The sequence below is a fragment of the Chionomys nivalis genome, chromosome 13, assembly GCF_950005125.1.
Source record: "Chionomys nivalis chromosome 13, mChiNiv1.1, whole genome shotgun sequence".
NCBI classification, from domain to species: Eukaryota; Metazoa; Chordata; class Mammalia; order Rodentia; family Cricetidae; genus Chionomys; species Chionomys nivalis.
This window is the reverse complement of record NC_080098.1, coordinates 48945257-48971839: the sequence shown is the minus strand read 5'-3', so window position 1 is coordinate 48971839 and position 26583 is coordinate 48945257.

Genomic DNA, 26583 nt, shown 5'->3' with positions numbered 1-26583 from the left:
TGGCTTGTTAAGTACTTCTAATACAGTCACATTTTGGGTAGGGCTTCAGTGTGGGAATCTGTGGAGAGGCGCATAGCTCACTCTAGAATAACACGATCCAGCAGTTATGCTCTTTGGTACTTTCTCAAACATGCCTGAACAGGATGTCCGGCAGAAGCCTGCTCATGGATATTGACAGCATTTTTCTTCATAGTTACTAGTACTTGGAAGCAATTAAGATGTCCCTGAGAAGGTTGTACAAGTGTGGTAGTTTGAATGTAATTGGCCCCATTAGGCTCATAGGGTTGGCACTATTGGGAGGTGTGGCCTTGTTGAAGGACGTGTGTCACTGTGGGGGCCAGGCAGACATCTCTGAGTAGGACAGCCACGTCTACATAGTGAGTTCTAAGACAGCCATAGTGACATAGCCAGACCCTATTTCTTTTTTCCTTTTTTTTTTTTTTTTAACATCCCAACTTCAGTTCCCCCTCTCTCCTCTCCTCCAAGGCCCTCCCCGAACCTCTCCTTTGCCTGCCCCCCATCCACTCTCCTCTGTTTCTTTTCAGAAAAGGGCAGACCTCCCTTGGATATCAACCAAATATGGCATATCAAATTGCAGTAAGATAAGGCACCTCCCCTTGTATCAAGGCTGGACAAGGCAACCCAGTATGAGGAATAGGGTCCCAAAAGCCATCAAAAGAGATAGAGATAACCCCTGCTCCCACTGTTAGGAATTCCACAGGAAGACCAAGCTATATAACTGTAACGTATATGCAGAGTGCCTAGGTCAATTCCATGCAGGCTCCCTGGTTGTTGGTTTACTATGAGCCCAGGTTAGCTGATTCTGTGAGTTTTCTTGTGGCGTCCTTGACTCTTCTGGCTCCTACAATCCTTCCTGCCCCTCTTACTCGGGATTCCCCATGCTCCACCTAATGTTTGGCTGTGGGTCTCTGCATCTGTTTCCATCAGCTGCTGGATATGATACTTCTCTGATGACAGTTACGCTAGGCACCAATCATGTTGGCCTTTTTGGGTCTGGGTTATCTCACTCAGGATGATTTTTTTCTAGTTCCACCCATTGTCTGTAAATTTCACTATATCATTGTTTGTAATAGCTGAGTAATACTCCATTGTGCAAATGTACCACATTTTCTTTATCCATTCTTCAGTTGAAATTCACTACATATCCAAGTGAAAAGTTATTATCTTTTTAGTCTTTTAACTACATAATATTGGGCATCAGAGTGCAAGGGTTTCTCAACTTGGAAAAACATCGAGTCAATTTTATTTTTGAGGCCCTTTTTATATTCAATGGCTTTGTGCACATAGCAATGCAAAACTTAGATACAGTTGACACTATGTGTCCATAATTCAAACAACCTCCAAAGAAAATATTCAGAAAAACAATGGTTGCATTGAACAAGCTTACATAGTTTTTCCTTGCCATTGTTTCCTAAAGAATACAGCAAACAACTACTTACATAATTGCTTTTATTAGGAATGACAAGTAATCGAGACAGTGTTTTCAAATATATAGCATGGTGTGTGTAGGGTCTGTGTACACATTCACCTTTTTATATAAACTTGGTGGAGCTGGAAATCCTTGAGGAATGCTGGAATTAGCCTCACAAATGATGAGAGTCACCTGTTTTTGAATTGTTCAGACACCTAAGTTTGTTCATCTATTGTTTGTCTTGGGCATCTTCAAATATTATGAAAATTATATTTCTATAGTTTGTGTTTTTTCATCTAAAAAAAAAAAAGACCAACCAGGTGTCATGCTGGCCTTGAACTCAAGACCCTTCTCTACCTCCTGGTGATGGAATTCACTGGCATGTGTTACTGCTCCTGGTTTGTGTATTTCTGAGATAGTAAAAATGTGTTTCTTTTCTGTACTTTTCCCCACGTAATCTTTCAGATCTTTCATGAATGAGATCTTTTGAATGTTAGCAGTCTGGGTTTAGATCCTATTGCTGGGAGATGCTGGAGGTGGGAAAGGAGATAGAATGATCATAGAAAGACAGAAGACTTCCCTTCCGGTGGTGGTTTGAAAGAAGATGTACTCCCAAGGAGAATGGTACTATTAGGAGGTGTGGCCTCGATGGAGGAAGTGTGACACTGTAGAGGAGGGCTTTGTGCTCTCATATATGCTCAAGCCATTCCCAGAGAGCACTTCCTGCTGCCTGCAGAATCAAGATATAAGAGCCTCAGTTCCTTCTCCAGCACTATGTCTGCCTAAATGCTGCCCCCTGCTGCCCTCTGTGACAATACTAGAGTAAACCTCTGAACTGTAAGCCACCACAATTAAATGTTTTCCTTTATAAGAGCTGCTATCATGGTGTCTCCTCACAGCAATAGAAACCCTAACTAAAACACTTCCTTCAATGCACAGCCCTTTATGGATCATTCATAACATACCATGCACACAGTGTGAGTGGGGTTAGGCTGGGGAGGTGTGAACTGGCCAGCTTTGTTCATAGGCTCGAGCTGGGCAAGGCTCTGTAGACATCTGGATGGCAAAACTGAAGCTGAAGCATCTCCTATGGCTGGAAACTCTGTAGGGACCACAGAAGTAACGTCACCACTAGGTGGTGAGTACTGTGTAAGTGCCGGGAGACAGAATGATAAGATTAGAGTTTTAGCAGCACAGATAGAGGATTATACAGACAGATAGATAGATAGCTTTAAAGAAAACTGTTACCTGCTGAAAGATAAGATTATAGCTTTACTAACATAGATAAATGATTATACAGGCAGACAGAGAGCTTTAAAGAAAACTGTTACTGACTGTTATTAAGGAAGGTGTGGTTTATAAGGGGGAACAGTGGTTGAAATCCCACAGAACGTACATACCCCTGTGGTGCCATCCTAAGGATCCATTTTCCCAACAGAGACTATCCCATACATGGAGACAAGAGTTCTGGTAAGAGAATGATGAAAATTGTGAAAATTGTATTTCTTGCATGTTGAAATGTACTTCAAGATGGCCTTAATCATTGCACACCACCCCCACCCCATGCCAGCACCCCAAATTTGAGTTACTGTAGGACTCCAAAGACAAAACCTTAAAGTAAGAATTCCTGTGTTGTCTTTACTCTGAGTGGTCCACACAACAGGATCTCAGCAGATATACAGGACCAGTAAATGCTTCTTTTTGTCATTGTATGATTGAACGCAAGGTAATGTTTCTATTGCTAGCAAGTGATCATTTATGTACCTGCTCAGAGGTGTATGTTGAGCCTGAAGAGATCAGGGGACGATCATGTGCGTTGCATTGTATGCAGATCGATCACATGGTTCAACAACACAGAAAGGTGTGTCTGTTGTCACAGCCAAAACTAAGGCTGACACAGAAGCCCATCCAAGCCTGTCTGAAGCTCTGACCTGGCTCTACTTCCTCAACCTCAAATCAGGAGGCTGTGGACCAGTGGGAGAGGCAGTGGACGGCAATTCCTTCTAGCCATGTCTGCCCACTGCAGACACCACGGAAGACACAGGTCTGACTAGTAGAAGACAGACATCGCTATCTTCTGTAGTATCTTCTACCAGCTGGGCCTTGTTTGTGGATTCTAAAGAAAACAGTCTAATTCCTGTCCTCCCATTGAGTCATGGATTTTCTGAACATGGGTGATTTGCACAAGTGGGGACACACTGCCATCCCTCTGTTTCCACAGAGGACGGATTCCAGGACCTCCTGCCAACACTCATACCCACGGGTACTCCAAGCCATAAAATGGTCACCTGAACTGGCCCCACCCTCCCAAATGCTTAAATCATTTCTCAAAAACTTACCCTATTTTCAGTGGCTAATCTTCATTGCCGGCTTAACAGGACTTAGAACCAGGTGGGTATGCTCATGAGGGCTTTCCCGGGAAGGTTTAACTAAAGAGAGAAGGGCTGCCCTGGATATGAGCTGCACCACCTGGTAAGTGTGCTTCCAGATTGAATAAAAAGGAGAAAATGTACTAAACGCCAGCACTCATCTCTCTGTGTCCTGACTGTGGTGCCATGTGACCAGATGCTTCATGCCCTTGCTGCCATGGTCATCCGTGCCATGATGCTCTGGAATCTCAAACTCAGCCAGCATAAGCCTTTCCTTCCTTGGATTGTTTCCTTGGGTACTTTCTCTCAGCAGTGAGAAAATAACAGGTACACTATGCAATGTGATGTGACTACCACATGCAATTATTATCCTGTCTCCATTTAAGGAACAACAGGAAAAACATCTGTGTGTGTTCAGTGCAGATATTTTCTCCCCCAGATATTTTTCAAGCCTTGGTTGACTGACCTGTGGATGGGAAAGATCATCTTTCTTTCATAGGCTCCCCTGCTTCCCAAGGCCCCAGAGCTGGACTGCCTGGCTCCAGAGCACTATTGCTCCATGTGGGAAGCTTGGTTTCTCAAGCAGACTATAAAACATTTGATCCGTATGTGCCCCCAAGGGAGCCTAACTTATCCAATAAGCCGAACAACTGAGGTTCTTACATGTTCGACTCACATCAGACACCCACTGTTGATCTCCATTGCTGGGCAGCTTCCAGCCAGGGTGTTCTGTCTCTAGTTTCCTGTCCAGGGTCCTTAGAGCTACATAGTTTCCTGGCCCTGGGTGTTTCAAGCAGACAGACTCTGAAGGCGCTTTTTTGAAAGGTTCCCTAGGATGAACTTCCTCAAACCTGAAGTCAAAATCAAACCCGAAATCGGATTTCTGTTCCAACCCCAGAGGCAGGAGTGGCTGTGCCCAGTAGCATGGACTGAGCCCTGGGCACGGGAAGGCTTCAGTCCCCAAGAAACTGTGGCTAATATGATGGTCACAGTGTACAGAGGTCCAAACTCCAGCGAGGCTGAGTTTCTGAGTCCAGTGTGGTGGCTTTAGATGTCTAAGCACCTTTGTGTTCTTTTTAGTGCTTAGATTTCTAAGAACGGGAGGTGGAAGGCACGGAGTTTACAAAGCAGGAAAGTTTCTATCTCAGTTCTTTGTATCAAACCCAGGGTTTCATGCATGCTAGGCAATAACTCCACCAATGAGCTACAAAAAGGGGAAGTTTAATTACAGACTGAAGAGAGAATGCATGCATGTGGCTTCTACCTGAACTTTGCCAACCCACACCTTTTCAATTAACTTCTCAATTGGGTTGTAAGTCCAATGACTCAAAGCAGGTCCAGCTAATTCCTTAAACAGTTGATAAGGAATAATCTAGTGTGGCTGCCAGCCAGAAGTGGTTTGTTCCTGGACAAAGTCTAGGTCCTAGGTCTCTAGAAAGGTAGAATTCCAGGAACTATGGTTTTGCGGGACATCGCCTGGCCCTTTTTGATGGAGCCTGAGCCCCAAGACACACATCTGACTAGCCCGAAGTTACGAATACCTGGGAGTAGTTTTGGCCCGCTCATGCATTGCTGAGTGACTCTTGTAGCCCTGATCTTCTCAACAAGTAAACAGAAGAGATCCTTCAGTCCTTTTAACATTAGAAATAAAGGTGTGAACTCCAAATGTAAAGGAGGAAATGAAGCGAGGAGAAATGAGTACTTATATCCAGAAGGAAGAACCAGAAGATGGAGAAACGGCTGGGATTAAAGAGAGCTCGGTCCTCTGACTTCAGCAGGAGCCGCTTTCTTCCCAGTGACCAGCGGCACTGGCAGGAATGTTGGAATGAAGACTTTAATAGTGGCCAGGTTTGAGCTAATAAATATGAAGAGTCTAAATATGCGTTTTTAAAAAATGAGTAACAAGTTCAATGTCCTTCAATAGGGGAACAAAACTGAGATAGTACCTGTTCACACAGTTGCTGAGATGAATCTCAAGGGAATGATGCTAAGTGGAAAAACTAATCTAAAAAGGCCATATACTAGAGGACTCCACCTCAATAGCGTCTTGAAATGAGAAAAAAAATATATAGGAGTAAAGACCAAGTTTAGTGGTACCCAAGAGTTGGGGCTGAGTAGAAATCAGTTCTGCCTATAAAGTGGTGGCTCCAAGGACCTAGTGTACAGATATCCTTGTTGATTTGGTGAAATCTGAGTAAGACCAGTGGATCAAACTATTATCATCTTATTGCCCATGACACCGAACAGTGAATTACATATCATCACATAGAAGAAAACTGGTAAAGTATATATGAGAGCTACCTGCATTATTTCTTAAAATGTTTTATAAAATACTAGACATAGTTAGAGGAGAAGTCTCTAGGAGAAAAACCGAGGTATATAAATATCAAGTCTGCTTGGAAATACTTTAAACCCTTTTTAAATACTTTAAACCCTAACCCTCATACTCAATGCTTTAAAACTACTGCCAACAATGAAAATGCATTTAAATATTAATGTGCACTGTGCACGTGAAAAAGGTGTGTTTGAAGCGAAGTTTTATTCTTGTCTTATTGTTTGCTATTCTTTCTTTAAATTTCATTGTTGTTGAGGTGTGGTGGTGCAACCAACAGATGGCCTGTGGAAAGCCTCTGTGTTACAGTTCCCAGGAAGAAAGAGGACATGACCCCAGGCCACTAGGACAGTCACTAGGATGGCACAAGTATCCTTCTAAAGCAGATGGATAAGAAGAGGCAGCATTGTGTTTTCTGTAGAAAGAAACAGGTGAGGCAGAGTGATTAGTTTGGGAATCACCAGTGCTCTCTGGCAATCCCAGAGATCACTGAGGCAGAGCCTCACCCTAGATGTATGTACCTGGTCCTGAGGTAACTAGGATGAGTGTCTAGAGCCCTGGAGTTAGGAGAAGAAGAAAGAAGGTCTCTAGGTTGTGGTCTCGGGTCTAGATGACTCGGATATGATATGGATGCTCACTTGTAGGTTCTCACTGAGTCTAGGGTTAAGCTGTCTCTAGAAAGAGCAATCCTCCAGAGTCAGTGAAGAAGCAGTCATCAAAGTATACAAGAAGAAGGACCTGCTTGGCACAGAAGTGTTGACCACCACTGGTGTGGACAGACCTCTTCTCCTCGGCTGGCTTTCACTGATTGTCGAGGCAGGAAGCGGCATTTGACTGAGAAGTCTTCTGTAGAGTGTCTCCGCCAGTCTAGAACTTGAAGCATGAAGTCCCAGCCTGATCTTAATCCCTCTGATCTTCCAGGCATGTAAATCTTCTTATGGGTATATCTTCTTGACATATAGGCCAGACCACACTGCCCTTTCTATCTAAACCCCTTTCAAGTACAGTAACCTCCCTAAAGTGGCTCAGTCTAAATGGAGGACTATGGGAAGCTGCTAGCCACTCTTCTGGAAGGGATACCCCAGAAGACTTCTTCTCCTCCCAGGAGTGGCAGTGAATTTCCTGCAGTTCTCCAACTCCAGAACGAATTATTATCCATTATCTCTGGCAACTGGAAACAGACAGTCACTAATGGCTGACTTGTGGCCAGAGGTGAAGGTCTCTCTGTCCCTTAACCTCTTCATGTCTAGCTACTGGTCATTCAGCTCTTTATTAAACCAATCACAGTGACACATATTCACACAGTATAAAGGAATATTCTGCAACAGGCAGGCATGATGCTGGAGTAGCTGAGAGTTCTATACCCAGATTCACAAGCAGCACAAAGAGAGAGTAACACGGGGCCTGGCTTGAGCTTTTGAAACCTCAAATCCCTCCCAGAGTGACACACTTCTACCAACAACACTTCTACCACCTATTCCAATAAGGCCACATCTCCTAATACTTCTCAAGTAGTGCAACTCCCTGATGACTGAACATTCAAATATATGAGCCTCTGGAGGCCATTCTTATTCAAACCACCACATGGAGTATCCCCCAAATACCCAAAATGAAAATGGCAGGCCATTGGGACCACTGTTGAACACACCCCTCCCAAGTGCCAGCCATAATGCATTCAACCTGTGTGGCATCTTTAGCACGATGAATAAAAACCCAGAGGCAGGAACTGGGGCTCAACCTGAAGGTCAGAAAAGCAAAACAGCCAGCCCCTGACTCTTACCTCTGTCTCAGTACAAAATGGCGGTCCTACCTCCAGGAATCTCAGAATGAGACTGTGTGAGAGCTGTCTCCTCCCATCTTATACTCCTTTCTAGCGCTGGGATCAAAGGTGTGCACCACTACCACCAGGTATTTATGGCAAACTAGTATGGCTACTGAGATTAAAGGTGTGTGTCACCTCTCACTGGTCTGTAAGGCTGATCAGTGTGACTGTTTTACTCTTCGAACTTCAAGCAAACTTTATTTATTAAAATACAAATAAAATATCACTACACATATCCACAAAAATTGCTTGCCTGGGTGGGTAGCCTTAGTTTTTCTGAAGCACTGTCTCAACTCTTTCTTTTCTGGGACATTCAGCATGTGACAGGCACACTCACTTCTCTGGATTTGAACAATGTGCACATAATGTCTTCTGACCTTCCCACTGGATTCTCCTCCTTTGACTGCAAAATACCCCTTGGGAATATTTACCTCCCAACTCTAAGCAACAAACTAGCACAGCTTCAAAACACTAAAGAAGGAATTATCATGCTTTTCTTCCATCCCAACAAGGATGGTACATGCATGGCAGGATCAGATTTTGACACAGTAAAAAGCAGAAGAGGGGGGGTGGGACTCCTCTTCCTAGCCCCAAACTTCCCTGGTCATAGATCTCACTGCAGCTCTTGGCTTTCTCTGGGCACAGAGTTCCACTGAAGCTTGAGTCTTGTCCTTGGATATCTCTGTTATAGGGTGGGCCTGGCATTGGAATACTTAAAGATGCCCATGGACTAGCCTTACATACTCCCACCCTTGAGAAAGACACTCATTTAGCAGATTAGGACATTTGAGGGGAAAGAACTGACCTAGCTCTGCTCTGTGTACCTCTATGTTTTCAGATTCTGCCTGTAGACAAGGATAGACTTGGTTAGGTAGTTAGCCAAGGGTCCAGGTATCCGGCTGTGGTTGGCTAAGGGTCCAGGTATCTATCTATGGTTGGCTAAGGGTCCAGGTATCCATCTATGGTTGGCTAAGGGTCCGGGTATCTGGCTGTGGTTAGCCACAGGTCTAGATATCCATCCAGATGTGCCTGTAAGTCATTGGGTGCAGTCTTGATCTAGCCCATCTGGCTCCAGGTCAGCTCATTCTGCTCCTTTGGTCACATCTGACAATTAAACTGCTGCCTGTGTCCCTGTCCTGTTTCCCTCTTGGTTCTAATCATTGAAGTAGGGTCTAGCTTTTTGGCTCACCCAAGAATCTCAGTTGTTTTTTAAGTCAGCAGACAAGCACACAAACAACAGTCTCTGCTTACCCTGGGCATTTTCCCTTCATGAGACTGAATAACTACAGTGAGCTACATTACTTTAAAATAATCTTGAAATAGAAATCACAGGCTGATCTTGTAAATAGTTAACTTTAAAACTTGCCAACTCTCTACAATTTTGAAGTAAAGGCAGCTGGAGTAACAAAGTTAACTTTGAAGAAATTCTTAAAAGTATTACTATTACTCAAAATATATTGGATTTTTTTTAATTCCATAAAAGAAACTAGGTTATAATGACTAAAAGTCTTCCACTGAAACCTGTTCCTAGAATCCTCAGCTCCTAGGGCCACCATGCCAGAGCTAGCACATAACCAGATGTCCTCCAAGAGTATGCTGACGCCTGGACTGTGAATTTGGAAGGAAAGAACAAATCCTTGTGAAGACAGATGTATGCAGAAGCATTGCTCTCACAGACTCTAGATGTCCCCAGTGTGACCCCAACTAAGCTACTTCAGATTGCTATGTTTCATCTTCCTTTCAATTTATCAGAAATTTACTCAAGTCACTAGTGAGGGCAGTGTGATTAGGGAGCTGTGGACAAATTCTGTGGGAAGATACTTGGCTTCACGTGTCAAATGGGCGCAAGAAACTGCTGTTCGGCGACTCAGGGAGCTCTGGGAGATTTACTTATAAATGCAACTCTACATAGTGTGAAGTTTGGAAATGGAAATTAAGAGTTCCACAGGGCCCTTAGCTTTCAGAATTCATGGAATTTCATTGCCAAGGGGACCCAGTAAATACAGGTTCTCTGTAAGTCTTTACTAGATTAAAAAAGTTACCTCTCTATATCATATATATATATATATATATATATATATATATATATATATATATATGTACATACACTCACAGTCAGAAACAACTAGAAAGAAGCAGGGAGAATACGGCAGTTTCTATAGTGACAAAAACTAACCTGGGAGCTATATATGATGGTTTAAATGAGAAATGCCCTCCATAAGCTCTGTCATTTGAGCATTTTGTTTTCAGTTAATGGCATTATTTAAGGGAGTTTGAGTGCACTTGAGATTACATGGTCTCATCCTATTTCCATTTCACTCTCTGCTTCCTGTTTGTGGTTGAGGATGCAATCGCTCAGCTGCCTGCTCCTACTGCCATGCCTACCACTTGGGTCTGTGTGTCCCTACCATCCCTCTGAAACCATCAGCGAAGGTCACCTTTCTTCTGTGACTTGTTTTGCTATGGTGCTTGGTCACATCTGCAGGGAAATAACCAGTACACAATGTTTGCATCATATGGCCAAAGGGTCTAACTAATATAAGCATATAGAGAACACTGTTCAAGTGTGCTACTCTGGCAACTATCAAAACACATTCAGACTTTAGAGGGTTGTTTTTTTTTTTCATTGAAAAAAAAATTTTCTGCCTCCTCCCCGCCTCCCATTTCCCTCCCCCTCCTCCCGCCCCTCTCCCCCTCCCCCCACTCCTCTTCTCCTCCCTCTCCAGTCCCAGGAGCAGTCAGGGTTCCCTGCCCTGTGGAAAGTCCAAGGTCCTCCCCCCTCCATCCAGGTCTAGGAAGGTGAACATCCAAACTGTCTAGGCTCCCACAAAGCCAGAACATGAAGTAGGATCAAAACCCCGTGCCATTGTCCTTGGCCTCTCGTCAGTTCTCATTGTCCGCCATGTTCAGAGAGTCCGGTTTTATCCCATGCTTTTTCAGTCACAGTCCAGCTGGCCTTGGTGAGCTCCCAATAGATCGGCCCCACTGTCTCAGTGGGTAGGTGCACCCCTCGTGGTCCTGACTTCCTTGTTCATGTTCTCCCTCCTTCTGCTCCTCATTAGGACCTTGGGAGCTCAGTCCGGTGCTCCAGTGTGGGTCTCTGTCTCTATCTCCATCCATAGCTAGATGAAGGTTCAGCTTTTGTTGAGATGAACAAACTGATTCTGTCATTCGTGTGTAAATGTCAAATCAGAGTGATGCTTGACAGGGCTTATACAGCAGTGCCATGTAGAATCAACAGCTCCTTTACCTGGAGACATTGAGGTATCTGTGACATCTAGAGATAGGAATTGGTTTTCTCCCTCTACTATGTGGGTCCTGGGATTGAACTTAGGTCATCAGATTTCATGGTAAGCATTTTACCTATGGAGCCAATTCTGGCCTAGTGCCATTGTCCTTGGCTTCTCATCAGCCTTCATTGTCCGCCATGCTCAGAGAGTCCAGTTTCAACCCATGCTTATTCAGTCCCAGACCAGCTGGCCTTGGTGGGCTCCCAATAAATCAGATCCACTGTCACAGTGGGTGGGTGCACCCCTCGTGGTCCTGATTTCCTTGCTCATGTTCTCCCTCCTTCTGCTCTAGAGGGTTTTTTTAATGAGTATAAAATATGAAAGATATATAAAGTATGTAAAAATATGGTTTGGGCCCAAATGCATTTTTCAACACGTTTAGACATTACAAGAAGCATATGTATCTGAGTGTTTTTGTTTTGCTCTTAGTTTCATTTTTCATTTTCATTTTTGGTTTAGGTTAGGTGCTGGACATTAAACCCAGTGCCTTGCATAGGCTAAGCACATGGTTGGCCTTGCACTATCCCTCTGGCCCATCATTTGCCTTATGTTTGATATAGACATTGTCAAGCCTGTTAGCTATGAAGGGCACATTCTCCTGGTCATCCAAAGAGTGGAGTCAGAACTGACTCTGCATGGCCACAAAACAACTCCTTTAATGTTGTATATCTTGTACTCATAGTCAAGACAAAATGAGCAACCTTACAGTGCGGAGACTCTTCCAAGAGATTCACATGCTCCGTGGTAGTTAAGGGTCTGTCAGTCAAACTAGCATCTAGGTTGCTAGGGAACTCAAGTTTAGCTTAGGCTCAAAACCACACAAAATCTGATTAGTGTTCAAAGGCTGGGACCAGAGTTGAGACAGATTTCAAAGGAGTTGTTTTGTTTGTTTGTTTGTTTGTTTGTTTGTTTGTTTGTTTTAAAAATAAAGCCTACTTAATTCTGGAGGACTAGTTTGGGAAATTTCTTACAAATATTGGAAGGCAGAATGATTAAAGACTAAAATTAGGGATTTCATGGCCAACTATGAATTTCACTGATTCTTATTTCCCTTCCTCATAATAAAAATAAAATTGGTTGGTTAAGTGTGCACCTGGATTTGGTTATAAGTGTTCAAATCTTCCCCACTTGGAAATACTTCACAACAATCTTTAAAAAAATATATATTACTAATATGCTTTGCCCGAAACTCTTGGCATTTGTTCCTGGAAGAAAATTTTAACAATTTTGGATCAAATCCTTAAGAAGTAGCAGGGCATACTCAGGGTCCTGTTGAACAGTCTAGAGACCTGAAGAAATAGAACTGAAACCCATTCTGCCACGCAATCACGGATATGAATATCATGCAAGCTGCAGTAGCGAGAGCAAGGGGTTTTCAGTACAGACCGCTGTGTTAGCCAGCTTATTTTAAGACACATTGCTAGGTGTTTTGGAATTCTTTCCTCTGACCAAAAATCTCTCATTCCTTTTTTTCTTATGCCCTTCATCCTCTGGGTGTCTTCTCATTGTTAACAGAGGAGATGAATCTTTTTCAACACTTGATCAAGCATTGGCCGTCATGCTGTCCGGCTAGTGAATCCAAGGGTGTATTAGGAGTGCCACACAATAAAAGGTCTCCAGGACCCCAGCATAGGCTGCGTACATGTTCACACCTTTCCAGACTCTGGAAGGGTTTTATAGTCTGTTAACAATCCTCAGGTATGTGTGTATGTTGTCACCTAAACCACATGTTCACTGTTTTCTAAAATAACAATAAAATAACAGGACAAAGATTCTCAACTAAGAATGTCTTGATGTCATTGTAAATGTTCTCCATTTGGAGAATTCAGGCCAGCTTAGGGTGTAGAGGAGTTGATGAAGTGGTTTGACTTGCAGAAGTTTCTAACACCCTAATATTCATGGAAGGGAATACAGCCTGATACCCTCATACGAAACGAAGCAAGATTGACAGAGTCGGCCTATAGGTCTGAAGCTACTGAAGTAATTGTTGAGTACCACAGTTACCAAAATGAACTCCCTACCGATTTGTGCTAGGCCTGTTCTGTCGAGTCTATGTCTCAGATGAGTAAGCAAAAATATGCTCAATGAAAATGAATGATGTGTGGCTTATATTTTTGGCATGTACTCACACAACAAATTCACAAGTCAAGGCATTAATCTGTGATAGATACTGAAAAGAAACAATTTAAAATGGGAGGCTGGAGAGACGATTAAGGCATTAAGAGGGTTTGCTGCTCTTCTAGGGGACCCAAGCACTCAGGTTAGAGGAGTTCACAACAACCTATAACTCCTGTTCAAGGGATTAGTGCTCTCTCCTGGCCTCCACAGGCACCTGCACACACACAGCATGCACACTCATAAACATAAGTGGGTTTGGGGGCGTTTGGGAGGATTTTTAAAATTTTATTTATTTCTTAATTTCATTTTACATTCCAACCACAGTTTTCCCTCCCATGCCTCCTCCTGCCCCCTCTCACCTTCCCCCCAGCTCACCCCTCTCATCCGTTGCTCTCAATGGGTAAGGGCTGCTGCGGAGAGTTAACAAAGTCTAGCACATTAAGTTGAGGAAGAAGCAAGCCCCTACCCCCTGCATTAAGGCTGAGCATGGCATCCCATCACAGCGAATGGGCTCCAAAAAGCCAGCTCCTGCACCAAGGATAGATCCTGCTCCTACTGCCAGAGGCCCTTCAGATAGACCAAGCTTCACCACTGTCTCCCACATATGGAGGCCCTAGTTCAGTCCCATGGAGACTCCATAGCTGTAGGTCTGGAGTTTATGAGTTTCCACGAACTTGGTTTAGCTGTCTCTGTAGATTTCTTTATCATGGTAAGTGTTTTTAATTAAAATTAAAGTCTTAAAAAAGTATGTGTTCATTTTGTTGTATTTTCAGGACCTATAGTCTAATTGTTCTAATGTTTCTGTTGAAAAGCAGACTGTCCTAAAGAAAGGGTCTATCAGAAGGCTGACAATCTCATGGTACCCAGGAGCAGAAAGAGACAAGAAAGGGGCAGTACAAGGGATATCTTTCCAAGGCATGCCCTCAAGACCTCCTCAGCATCCTCCTATATTCTGTTACCTCCCAACAATGCCATTTTATCATAACTCCATCAGGAGCTTAATTCACTGAGTAGGTGAGAGCCCTCAGTATCCAAATACTGCCAGGTGGGGAACAGGCCTATGACACATGAGGCTTTTGTAGGAATATTTTATATTCAGCTCATAACAGTCAGTGCTCAATATTTTGGAGAGCCGCCTCACACTGAAAAATCCATAACAATGAATTGCTTTTTCCAGAGAAGTCTACACTGTGGAAGAGGAAAAAAGATCCACTAAAACTGAATATGCTCTGGAAAAAAGTAATGACTTCCCTGCTTTGGGAATTGGCACATATAAATTCAAAAGGAATCAGGCAATGTCTATTATGGCAATGATGAAATGTTTACTTTTCTTTATCTTTTGTATTTTCTTGGGAACACGACCAATAAAAATTCTACTGTTTGCTAGCACCTTTTCTTGAGAAACCTCTATTGATTTACTAATGAAAATAGAATCAAAACATAAGAATAGTCATGGCAAATATTCACTTTTCCTTGACATAAAGACTGTGAGAAGAAATTATAACCCTAATTTCGATTCTAATCTCAGATGTGAAAAGCAATTAGAGCAGTAGTTTTCCAAGCCTGAAAGAGATGGTATATTAAACTACTACACCAAATTGTTCAGTCTTTTGATTGATGGATCACACACCCCTAGTTATTGTCATGTTACTTTCAATGTCTCTCCGGAAGAGGGAGATTTATTTGGACAACACCCAAGACGTGCCTTGGACAATAGAACAGAGCATATACCATATCTGGGCTGTGTTTAAAGAATTATTCTAGCTGGGCGGTGGTGGCGCATGCCTTTAATCCCAGCACTTGGGAGGCAGAGGCAGGCAGATCTCTGTGAGTTCGAGACCAGCTAGTTCCAGGACAGGCTCCAAAACCAAAAAAAAAAAAAAAAAAAAAAGAATTATTCTATAATGTACAATGTTTTGCATTTAAAAATAACAGCTAACAAGAAAGCTAAAGGGCTTGAGAATTTGAGGCCAGCTTGGGCAACATGGCCAGATTCTAACTCAAGAAAAAAATGAAAACCTATTCTGTCTCTTCCCTCCTCTTATGAGGTTAGTGTGTCCACACGAAGCTGTTCCTAAAATACATCCATGGATGAAAACCTGCAATTTGGCAGGGGAACAAACCTTTTAAGAGACACTGGAACTGGATTATTATTCATAACTGGAGAATAAAGTTAAGTTGAAAAATACAAAGCAGTGAGACTAAAGGCGAGTGACACGCACAGTAAGGAGAGATGCTCAGAGCATAACAGTGTGGAGTCTTGTGGCATCACTCAGCTCCGGCATCAACTCCTGGGCTACCTACCCATTCTTGTGAATGGGAATACAAGTCTATTGGATGAGACTTGGTTATTTGAGTTTGTCTTAATTGAGCAGACAGCTCTCCCACTGAGATGACATTCACCCTTTCTATCCTCATTCTGCCCCAGTGGTAGAGAGACCTGCATCTCACCTCTGTGTTCCCAGGGCTGTTTCTCCATCAAGCACCACCTCTCCCTGTATTTGTAACTTCCAGGTGCATTTAGGTATGATCAGTGCCCTGCGACTCTGATATCCATCCTGACTACTTCAGCACCCACCATCACCTCCAGCACACCACACTGCACTGAACACCTAATGTGTTAGCCCAACTAGTTTTCTTCTTGCTGTGTTCACGATTCTATAGAAGCTTCTTTTTCATGACTGTCCAAGTTCAGAGAAGTGTTGTTCAAAGAAAAAAAAAGGATTATTCTGAAAGGAATAAGCTTTGCACTACAGTACTCCCCAATTCAGCAAGCTAATGCTACGCAAATAATAAACATTTATTTTAAAAGCCTGAAATGATGCAGGAAGACAGGAAGGATGTCGCTCTGGCAGAGAGAGGCCACCGGCATGTCAGATGTAGGGAATAAACTGGAATTAGTTTGTGAGCTGATGACAGACAACTTTGAACATGGTAAAGTGTCTGTGCTCTTCCCTCTGTGGACAATGAGAACTGCCACAGGATTGGACTGTGGAAAAACATGTTTCCGGTTGCATTTTAAGGACCAGTAATGAAAACCGAAAGGCAAAGAGTGGAAATCCCTGGATACTGTGATTCTATCAGGTGTGATGTCAGTCATGCAAACGGTGGTAGGAAGAAACATTAGAAATTCAGGCAGAGACATGCAAGATGAAACTAAGTAGAACTAACTGTTTGGAGGGAAGAGGGTAGGTAAGAAGGCCCTGGGCATTCCTGGTCCAGCTGTCGGTGGTCAGAGGATGGAAGAAGGAATGTGTTGAGGACAGTGAGGTCAGGAGTAGACTGGGCTTTGGCAAGACGCTGCTCAGAAAGACGTTGGCTCTAAACAGTGGTGGGGAAAGAATGCTGCTCTGAGTCAGCTGCAGAAAATGACAATCAGGAGGGAGGAACAAGGACAAACTGTAGGAGCCATGACAGAACACAGGCAAACATAGTCTGGAAGTGGCTTGTATTTCAGAATGCCAGGCAGGAATATCCACAGAAAACTTGAGAAAACACACTCAAAAATAGACAAGACTCGGGAAACTGAGGGCAAGCAAGTTTCAGAAAGGAAGAATGGACTGGTAGCCCTGCAAAAAAGAAAACATCAGCACCAAGACAAAGAAATCTCTAACATAAGTGAATTTTAAAATTTGGGTAGGGTGCAGTTCATTATAGGGGCCTTGGTCGGCATTGCAAGCAAGGCTCGGCTTCATCCCAAGTGCCACGAATGTTAATGTGCACCATCTCCTGAAATGGATAAATTGACGATGGTGTAAAAGAAAATGGAATTCCTGTGAGGGCCACACTAACAAAAGGACATATGGACAGAGAACACAATTCCTGCTACAACCCTTAACATGACTAATCTACGTCTATGCAAATCAATTCCATCTAGGACCTGCTGGTTTCCCCATGAATCAACCTAAACTGAGGGATCATCGGCCATCGTCTCCTGCTCCCAAACATGGTTTCCCTCCTGTGAGATGAAGCGGTTCATGAGTTTGCTCTCAGTGTTGTTGTGGGGCTCAAACCAAGACAGGGCCTCTTCAGAGCTTGGCAAGTGCTTTACCATTGAGTTGTACTCACAGCCTTTAAATTGATTAAAACACGATGTTACTTTGTCTGACTGTCCAGTCTAAATCCATCATCCTTTACTCTGTAGAGCCAGAGAAGAATTTTTTTTATCAATCAATAATTTTCTTATGAAAATTCCTAGACTCAAAGCGATGTACAAACCAAAGCTTGAGTTTAAAATCCATAATAAAATACATGTGCGCTTTTAAAGACTGAGAGATGTTCGCGAACGTCTTTTAAAAGCCTCATTTCTAAATCACAGAACTATTTTTGCGAAGAAGGGTGTGGTGTGACATTTACTTACCACATTTAGGTACCATTTCTGCCCTACAAAGAGCAGGAACGAATCCAAAAGGCCCAATTACTGTAAGCAAGTATTTCCATGAAGAACATCTGGCTTTTAGGCAGATGTGTGGATGGTTAGGTTGATGGCTATTCTGTTGCCCTGAGATGCTCTGCGCTCTCTGACTTGGGCAAATGCCCTCAAGGCTATGCAACAGCTTTCCCTTTTACTCCAGAATACTTTTGACTTGCTCCTCTTGCAAACCCTCTGGTTCTGTTCCAAGCTTGGTGGCCATGCTCAGCAGGAAAAGTTTCTTCCACTCTTTCTCACAAACTGTACTCCAACCTCTATTCCTTTTATGTATAAATAAGTACAAGTTATAGTTTGTTAATTATCGTCTGTAAGGCTTCAGCATGGTTCAGTTCCACTATTGTCTTGGGATTCCCAAGAGTCTTTCTGTCTAGGGAGCTGGCTGTAGATGTCAAATCCCCCTTGATGTCCCCAGCAGCTGTAAATGCCAGACAGAATATAAAGATATTCACAGGCAATCTCCAAAGCAGAGGAGAAAGCAGAATCATACAGTACTAAGTGGAATCTGAAGCCTCAGGACTCCAGAGAATACAGGAATCACTGTTACTACTTAACTAAGAAACAAGAAGTGGTATATTCCAAACAAGAGTCAAAATACAGATGCCTGCAAGAAAACCTCATAATGCCTGCTTGCAAATGGGGATCTGCCTACAAACCAAAGCAACTTCACCTTCACCGATTGCTGTGATGGGCAACGTTCCTGGATAAGTTAGTGTGCTGAAGATGCATGATGAGATCTCCTAGTTCTAGTTTTTACATAACCTAAATGGGTATCACCAGTGAGACGATTAAAGCATATAGTATACATATGTATCATCATGGAATATGACTCAGCCATGGAAAAGGAGGGAGCCAGGCATAGTGGGACATGCCTGTTTTCCTGGCTACTTAGAAAGACAAGAGAGGAGTCACTCGAGCCCAGGAGTTTGAGGCTAGCCTTGGCAGCATAGTAAGACCCTGATTCTAAAAATAAATAAATCTGTAATAATAAAAGGAGCCTGCTCTGTGGGAAAGCTCAGGAGGACCTCCAAGACATGGTACTAAGTGAAATCAGCCAATCAGAGAAAGATAAATAGTGATTAACTTCAATGTGCAAGATAACTCAAAGAAGCAGGAAATAGCCTGATGGCTATTAGGGTGGTTGTGGGGGTGCCAAGCAGCTGCTGTTACATTGGGTGCAAGTTTATTTTAACAGAAAGAACAGGCCCTAGATGCCTGCTGTACAGACCTACTTACAGTTCACAGTCCTGGGATGTGTGCCTCAGTGTGTCCATTAGAGTCTGTGTGTTCATCTCATGGAGTGTGTGTACTCTATCACGTAAGACACATACACCCAGGACTGTGTTCATGGGATCTATTCAGTGTGGAGCTCATATAGATCTGATGTCTATGCGCTTTCTACACAATAAGATAAACTCACCAAAAGACTAACTTTATACCCCAGAATTCCAAAATCCCACAAGCATTAAAAGAAACATGCCATTTGGGAACAAAGTAGCAGAATTCAGTGAAATCATATAGCCTGATTTCCTTTCCCTCTCCTCAAAAGAAGTGTTATTGGCAAATCAAAAGCAAAGGAGAATGTTTACAGCTTTCCATAATCTAAAGGTATAGAAGCTACAGGGGGATTGCTGCCTGTTCCTGCTCTGAAAACAACTTTTAAGTGGCATGAGTTCCTCTTGGCAGGTATACTGAACTCGGCCTCCGAACAAAGAGGGGGCTCATGGACTCCCACAAAGAATCCCAGTTCTTCCGCAGTCCCTTCCCTCCCCTGAGGTAGCATTGCCTTCACCATTTCCACCAGAGGAAGAAAGGGTGACTGGCTGCCATCTCTCAGCTGCTCTGGGGAGCTCTGTGGAATGAGGTGCCATATGACAGCCACCTCATGCTCTGCTACCCAGAGTCAAACTGTGAGTCAGTATCAGCCCTTCCTTTCTGAAGTAGCTGCTGTCAGAGAGATAATAAAACGCACATGCTTATCATTGTTTTCTTTAAGTGTAGAAGGCGCCCTCTTTCAAATGACTCCAGATACCAATGGTTCATTTGGATTCACTTTGACTTCTCTCCTTTCTAGTGTTTTCTTTTTTGCTTGTTTAACTTTGAAAAGTATGTTTCACTTTATTTACTGATTCATGAGACTTACAGGTTTTAATGACCATGGGTATACAGTTGTGGTTTTTTTTTTCTTTTATGGAGAGTAGATTGTTTTCATACACTGTATCCTGATTATGGTTCCCCATCCCCACCACTCCTCCCAGTTTTTTCCCTCCTCCCCTCCTGTTTGGATCCATACCTCTTTGTCTCTCATTAGAAAACAATCAGGCATCTAAGGAATAACAACAAAGTAAGGTAAGTCAAAAAGAAATAAATCAGAATATGACAGCACAACAAAGCAAGAAAAGAGTCAAAGGAAAAGTACAAGAAACACATATCGACACAGAGATACATGCTTGCACACACAAGAATCCCATAAAAATTCAAACTGGAAGCCATGGGATGTATACAAGGACCTGCAAGAGAGAGAGAGAGAGAGAGAGAGAGAGAGAGAGAGAGAGAGACATGCCCTGAGCCCCAACTTAACATTATGAAACAAAGAACCTCCAAAGATGCCTTTGAGGTCATTCTGTGTTAGCCATCGACTGTTTGCCGTGGGGCCTACCTTGAAGCATGGTTTGTTTTCCCAGTGAGACTCCCTTGGAGAAAACTAATTTTTCATTTACAAGTAAGTATCAGTTGGAGATTGCTTCTGGTCTAGGGATGTAGGTGTGTATCTACTTCTCTCAGCCCTTGAACTCCATCTGGTGTACACCCATGTGGGCCCTGTGCATGCAGCCAGTCTCAGATTTCATACGTGTGCTAACCCTGCTGTACCCAGAAAGCCTTGTTTTCTTGGTGTCCTGCATTACCTCTGGTTCTTCCTGCCTCCTCTTCCCCAGAGTCCACTGAGCATTGGAGTGGGGATTTATGGAGACAAAACTCTCCTGCCTTCTTTCCCTTTATCTTTCCTCTCTAAGGGACCATGAGGGACTCTTCTGTTCCAAGGCCAACAATGTCAATCATCACATAGTCACAACTTCCACCTTAGAGAGTCCTAAGCACACCTGACTGGATCAACTAGCCTGCCAGAAAACACTCTCCAAAGACACCTAGGTGCTGGGCCCAAGTACCCAGGCTTGACCAGAAGTCAGTCACAGAAGCTATAAGAGAATGAAATACAGCATGAAACTCTGTAAGCAGAGTAAGTGGTACAATTGACAATTAGACAGCAGGATAGAGGAAATTTTCTAGAACTTACCATAGAAATTAAATGAGACTAGAACAAAAGTTAGGAGTTGTGATGTGTGCACTGTGGAAAGCCATATCTCAAAAACAATGCTATAAACCCAGAGTGAGGATCTCAAGAAAGAGGGAAGACGGAAAAGCCCCACCCAGGGAATGCTGAACAGAGCAGCCTGTCAGCTCACCTACCAACACATCTGGGAACTGAATGTCACAGCTGAGCCCACCATTAAAGCTAACAGAGTGCAGGTCAAACAGTGCACAAAGATACACCAGAAGAATTCAGAAACCTCTGTGCAGAGTACAGGGGGAGCAATAATGCAGGGGTAATTTTTCATTGTAAGTGTTACTTGTACATGGGAAGAAAGAATTCTTTTTTGGCTTATCAGTCAGACTAGGTAAAACCTCAATACTAAGAAAGGAAGAAAGAAGAGAAGGGAGAAGGAGCAGCTACCGAAAGCACTCTATTCATTGTGTGAATGAGAGTTTAAGAGAGTAAAGACATTTTCCTGAAGTCAGAAATGAACTGAACTATGAATTCAAAGACAGAAGCAAGTGCTGCTTGCTGGCCATCCTGGGAATCTTGAGGACGAGAGTGGAATCTGAGCACTGCATATTTGTAATTTGACATTCAGGGAAGGTATGCAGCATCTTCATGCTGGGAAATCATAGTAGTAACCAAAGTCCATAAAGACTGAATCTCTCGTGAGGGAATGGGCTAAGGGAAAGTTACCCTGCCAATGACAGGCAGCAACATGCTCAGCTGTCACTCAGCTGCCATGTCTCTGGGCACAAGGGCAGCAGCCTCCCCTGAGCTCAGGCCCTGTAGTCATAACTGTAGAAGTAGTAGACTTTTTGAGATCCTTGGAAAATACCGTGAGTCACTTATGTCAATGAATTTCATAGGAATAAATTTCTGGAGGTAAAGGATGACAGAAATGACTTACAGAAAATTAACCCATGATGAGCTTGTCACAGAGCACAGCCCATGCCCTACATGACAGATCAGGCCAATTCTGATAATGAGGGTTTTTTTAATTGACAAATAATTGGGCATGATTACAGAATACAGTTTGATACTTTGACATACAACATAGAATGATAGGATCATGTGATTAGACTCTGGATTAGCTCTAATATTTATCATTGCTCTGTATCTTTTCATTGCCTGAGATTTCTGTCCTGCCTGGTCCAGCAGCCGTTCAGTCCCAAAGAAAACACAGAGGCTTATATTAATTATAAACTGATTGGCCTGCTAGCTCAGGCTTCTTATTAACTCTTACATCTTAAATTAGCCCATTTCTTGTCTGTGTTAGCCACGTGATTTGGTACCTTTTATCAGTGAGGCATTCTCATCTTGCTTCCTCTGTGTCTGGGTGACGACTGTAGACTGAGCCTTTCCTCTTTCCAGAATTCTCCTATTCTGGTCAGCACACCTATACTTCCTGCCTGGCTACTGGCCAATCAGCATTTTATTAAATCAGTACAAGTGACAAATCTTTGCAGGGTACAAGACCATTATCCCACAGTATCTTTTCCTCCAGATGTTTTGAAATATATAATAGTAACTGCTACCTCTTGTCACCTGCTGTGCTATGGAGCATTCAAATGCATCCACTTTATAAACTGTCACTCATCAGTTCTTTACCTGTTACCATCTCCACAATGCCCATTTATTCTGCTTTATACTTCAATGGAATCAACTTTCTTTGTCTCTACATGTGAATGATATTTGTATTCCTGGGTCTGGATTCTTTCACTTAAATTGTCCTTAAGCAAATTCATGTTGTCACAAAAGGCATAATTGCAATTGTTTTTACAAATAACATCCCACCCTATAAAATATACCACATTTCGTTATGTATTTATCCAGTGGTGGATACATCATGACTTCTATTTCTCAGATATTGCAGTGACTTTCTAATAAACATTGGGGTGCAGCTGTGTCTGTCACATACTGAGTTGATTTCCTTTGACTACATATCCACTGAGAGAATTGGATTATAATGTAGGTCTATTTGTAGCTTTTGAGGAACCTCCATGCTCTTCCCCATATAGGCCATATAATTTACATTTCACCAACAATGGATGGAAGGTTTCTACTTCTCTATTTTTTGTTACATTAGCTGCTCCATTTTGCCATTATCTTCTTGTGTTTTTGCTGTGCCTGACCCCAATATGCAGTGACATGAAGATGTTTTCATATACTCGATGGTCATTTATGTATCATCCTTTGAGAAATGCTGACTCGGATCAGGTTTTCCTTGACCTGATTATTTGTATTTGTTTTGTTTGACTTGCCTTGGTCTGGTTGTTGTTGACTCTTTTGATTTACTCCTGTATCCTGGACATCACTCTCCTTTTGAATGACTAGCCTGCACTTTCTCCTACCCTGCAGGTTGCCTCTTCACTATGTTCTTGTTGCCTTGTCAAGCTTAGTTTCTTTGCTGGTTGGCCTAATGTAACCCAGCAGTCTAGTTTTGGTCTTGACAAGCTCTGTGTGGCCCAGCGCTTGTCATCCTTATGAACTTCAGTCCCTCCCAGGGGCTAGGATCACAGGCACGAGGGCACTTTACAGTATGGCCAGCTCTCTACTTGTCATTTTGTTCCTGGAGTTTATGTCCATATCAATATGCTTATAGACACACCCTTTATGTTTCTTGAAATATGCTTTTTGAAACACCTGTTAGGTTTTTTCAAAGTGTAAGGGCTATGTTCAAAACTCTTAAGTGTTTAAACATGTTTGTCTTTTATATGGGAAGAGAGAGAAATCGGTTTCACATGATGCAAGAAAGCAATCTAAAGGTGGGAACCCAGGGAAGCACATTAGTCTGGTCCAGGGCCCTCCCCGTAGTTGTTTTTTGTTAACTCTTTACTCTTTAGGGGCCTGCCATCCAGTTCTCAGATGAATACACGGAAGCTTATTCTTTCTTATAAATTCCAGGTCTTAGTTTTGCTTCTTGCCAGCTTTTCTTAACTTAAATTATCCCATCTACCTTTTGCCTCTGGGCTCTTGTCTTTATTCTATATATTTTTCTTTCTTACTTACTCCATTGCTAATTGTGTAGCTGAGTGGCTTGTCCCTAATATCCTTCTCTCCTTCTTCTGCTTCTCAATCTTTCCTTCCCAGATTTCTCCTTCTATCTATTCTCTTTGCCTGCCAGCCCATTCTATTCTTTCTACTATCTTGCTATTGGCTGTTCAGCTCTTTATTAGACCAATCTGGTGTTATAGACAGGCGAAGTAACACACCTTCACAGAGTTAAGCAAATACAACATAAAAGAATGCAACACATCTCTGCATCTTTAACCAAATGTTCCACAGAATAAATGAATGTAACGCATCTTAAAATAATACTCCACAACACCAGCTAACAGAGAGATGCCTGCAAAGTTCAGGAGAAGATAGGAGATAGGGATTGAAGAAAAGAGCAAGTGTCTGAAGAAGAACTGCCAGGGGATGCTTGAGCTAGCTTTAAATTCAGTTCAATTTCGCAAGTATGTGAAAGTACAAAAATTATAAAGATAATTTGGCTTCACAGTTTCCTCAGTGGGGAAAAACTGTGATATTCCAAAAATGTGTTTATTTTGTCCATGAAGGGTGATGAGTTTTTTGTTTGTTTGTTAGTCTTGGGGGTGAGTTTTTGTTTGTTTATTTTTGGCTGATTGCTTTGTTGTTGTTTTGCAAGCTAATCTGTAAATTGTAAGCAATAAAATTAAAGATGATCAATGGCAGTCTGTCTTAAATGGAATTTAAATGAATCTAAACAGGAAATGACAAAATTGTTCTCTTAAAAGAGACTGACTAAGAGAAGTTTGGGAACTTTATCAAAATTGAAGGAAGATATTAAAGCTGAGAAAATTGGTAAGAAAATTTTAGAGACACATCCTAGATTGCAGAGCTTTTCTCAGCCCTTGGCTTGTGTCTACCCTCTCTCTCTTCATCCTTTACCAGAAAAATGGTAGACTTCTTCCCCCTTGTCTGCCCTTCCCTTCTGTCCTCATCACCAGTCATCCCTAAGTAGAAAAAAAATCCACATCAAAGGAAAAATAACTGTAATGGCCTCTTTTAAAGCAAAATCAAGATAGAGGAAGTCTCCATATTTAGTCTAATTCTCTGGGGGCCGGGGTAAAAAAAGAGAAAAAACTAGGGGGCAGGGAATCTAAAGACTTTCCTTGTGGTGTTTCCTGTATCATATCAAGACTCTCTAGAATTTACTAAAACATTTCAAATCACCCATTAACATGAAAACCAGAATATGCTAATTTTACTCTGGTTTCTCTTCAGATCGTATAAATCTTTCGCCTTTTACTAAATGTCTATTTGTAAGGGCATCTCTCCTCCTCTCCCTCCAACTCCTTCTTTCTCTCTGTTGATTGGTTTTTAACACAGAGAAAGGTATTGACCCAAGGCTTCCTAACAAGATTCCCTTGCTCACCTTTATTCTTTACATAAGAGATACACATTTTCTATGGTTCTAAGAATCTTCTATCAGGCTGACGAGGTGGCTCGGTGGGTAACTGCACTGCCCTGGTAGCCTAACAACCTGAGCCTCCGCACCCAGATGAGGCGGAAGGAGAGAGACTACTCCCCAGAGTGGTGCTCTGACACCTAGGCACCCACTGTGGTCCAGGTGCTTGCACGACGTCATGCACACACACAACAATAATGTATTTTCTAAAACAGTTTAAAGAAGGCACTCTCATTTAATATAATTATGATATATATGTTTGTGGCGATTGTTTTCCTATCATTGTTATTAATGTGCCCGTTTTTTATAGAAAATTTTGTGGGGTAAAGTTTGCTTTAGTCCTAAATAGCAAAATCTATAGGTACTTCATTTTTATATTTTCCAGTTTGTTGTGCTGAAACTATCATTCTTGAAATATCTGCTTTAGATGTGTGTGTGCAAATATAAAAGAATTTTAGAATAACTTCTGAGTTTGCAATTATGGCATTATTTCTTGCTGCCTGTACTGTCCCTCCCTAGCTAACTACTTGCCTGCCCCCTCCCTTCTGCTACTGCTTCTTCTGAAAAACCAGTTATTCTAGGTCCTTAGCCAGATCGAGCTAAAATACTGGGGATGGAGAGGAGGCTCAGTGGTAAAGAGTACTGGCTTCTCTTCCAGAATTCCCATGTTCAATCCCAGCACCCACAACACAGCTCACAAAGGGAATCTGATACTCTGTTCTAGCCTCCATGGGAGTAAGCACACAGGTGGTACAGACATACATGTTAGCAAAACACTCATACACATAAAATAAAAAGTGACCTGTAAAGTTAGAGACCAAAGTATGACCAAACAGGTACTGATCATACAAAGATTAAATCTCAATGAGGCCCGACATAATTGTGGATATTAAAATGCTGTTTGGAGCTTCCTAGTGGAATGGTTGGATACAGCATTCTCAAATGTTTCGTTCTAAAAACCCAGACATTAAAATAAGAAGACGGAAGTTTTACAGGAGAGAAAATTGATATCTTACTGTTGGAGGTGGTTCTTTTGTTAG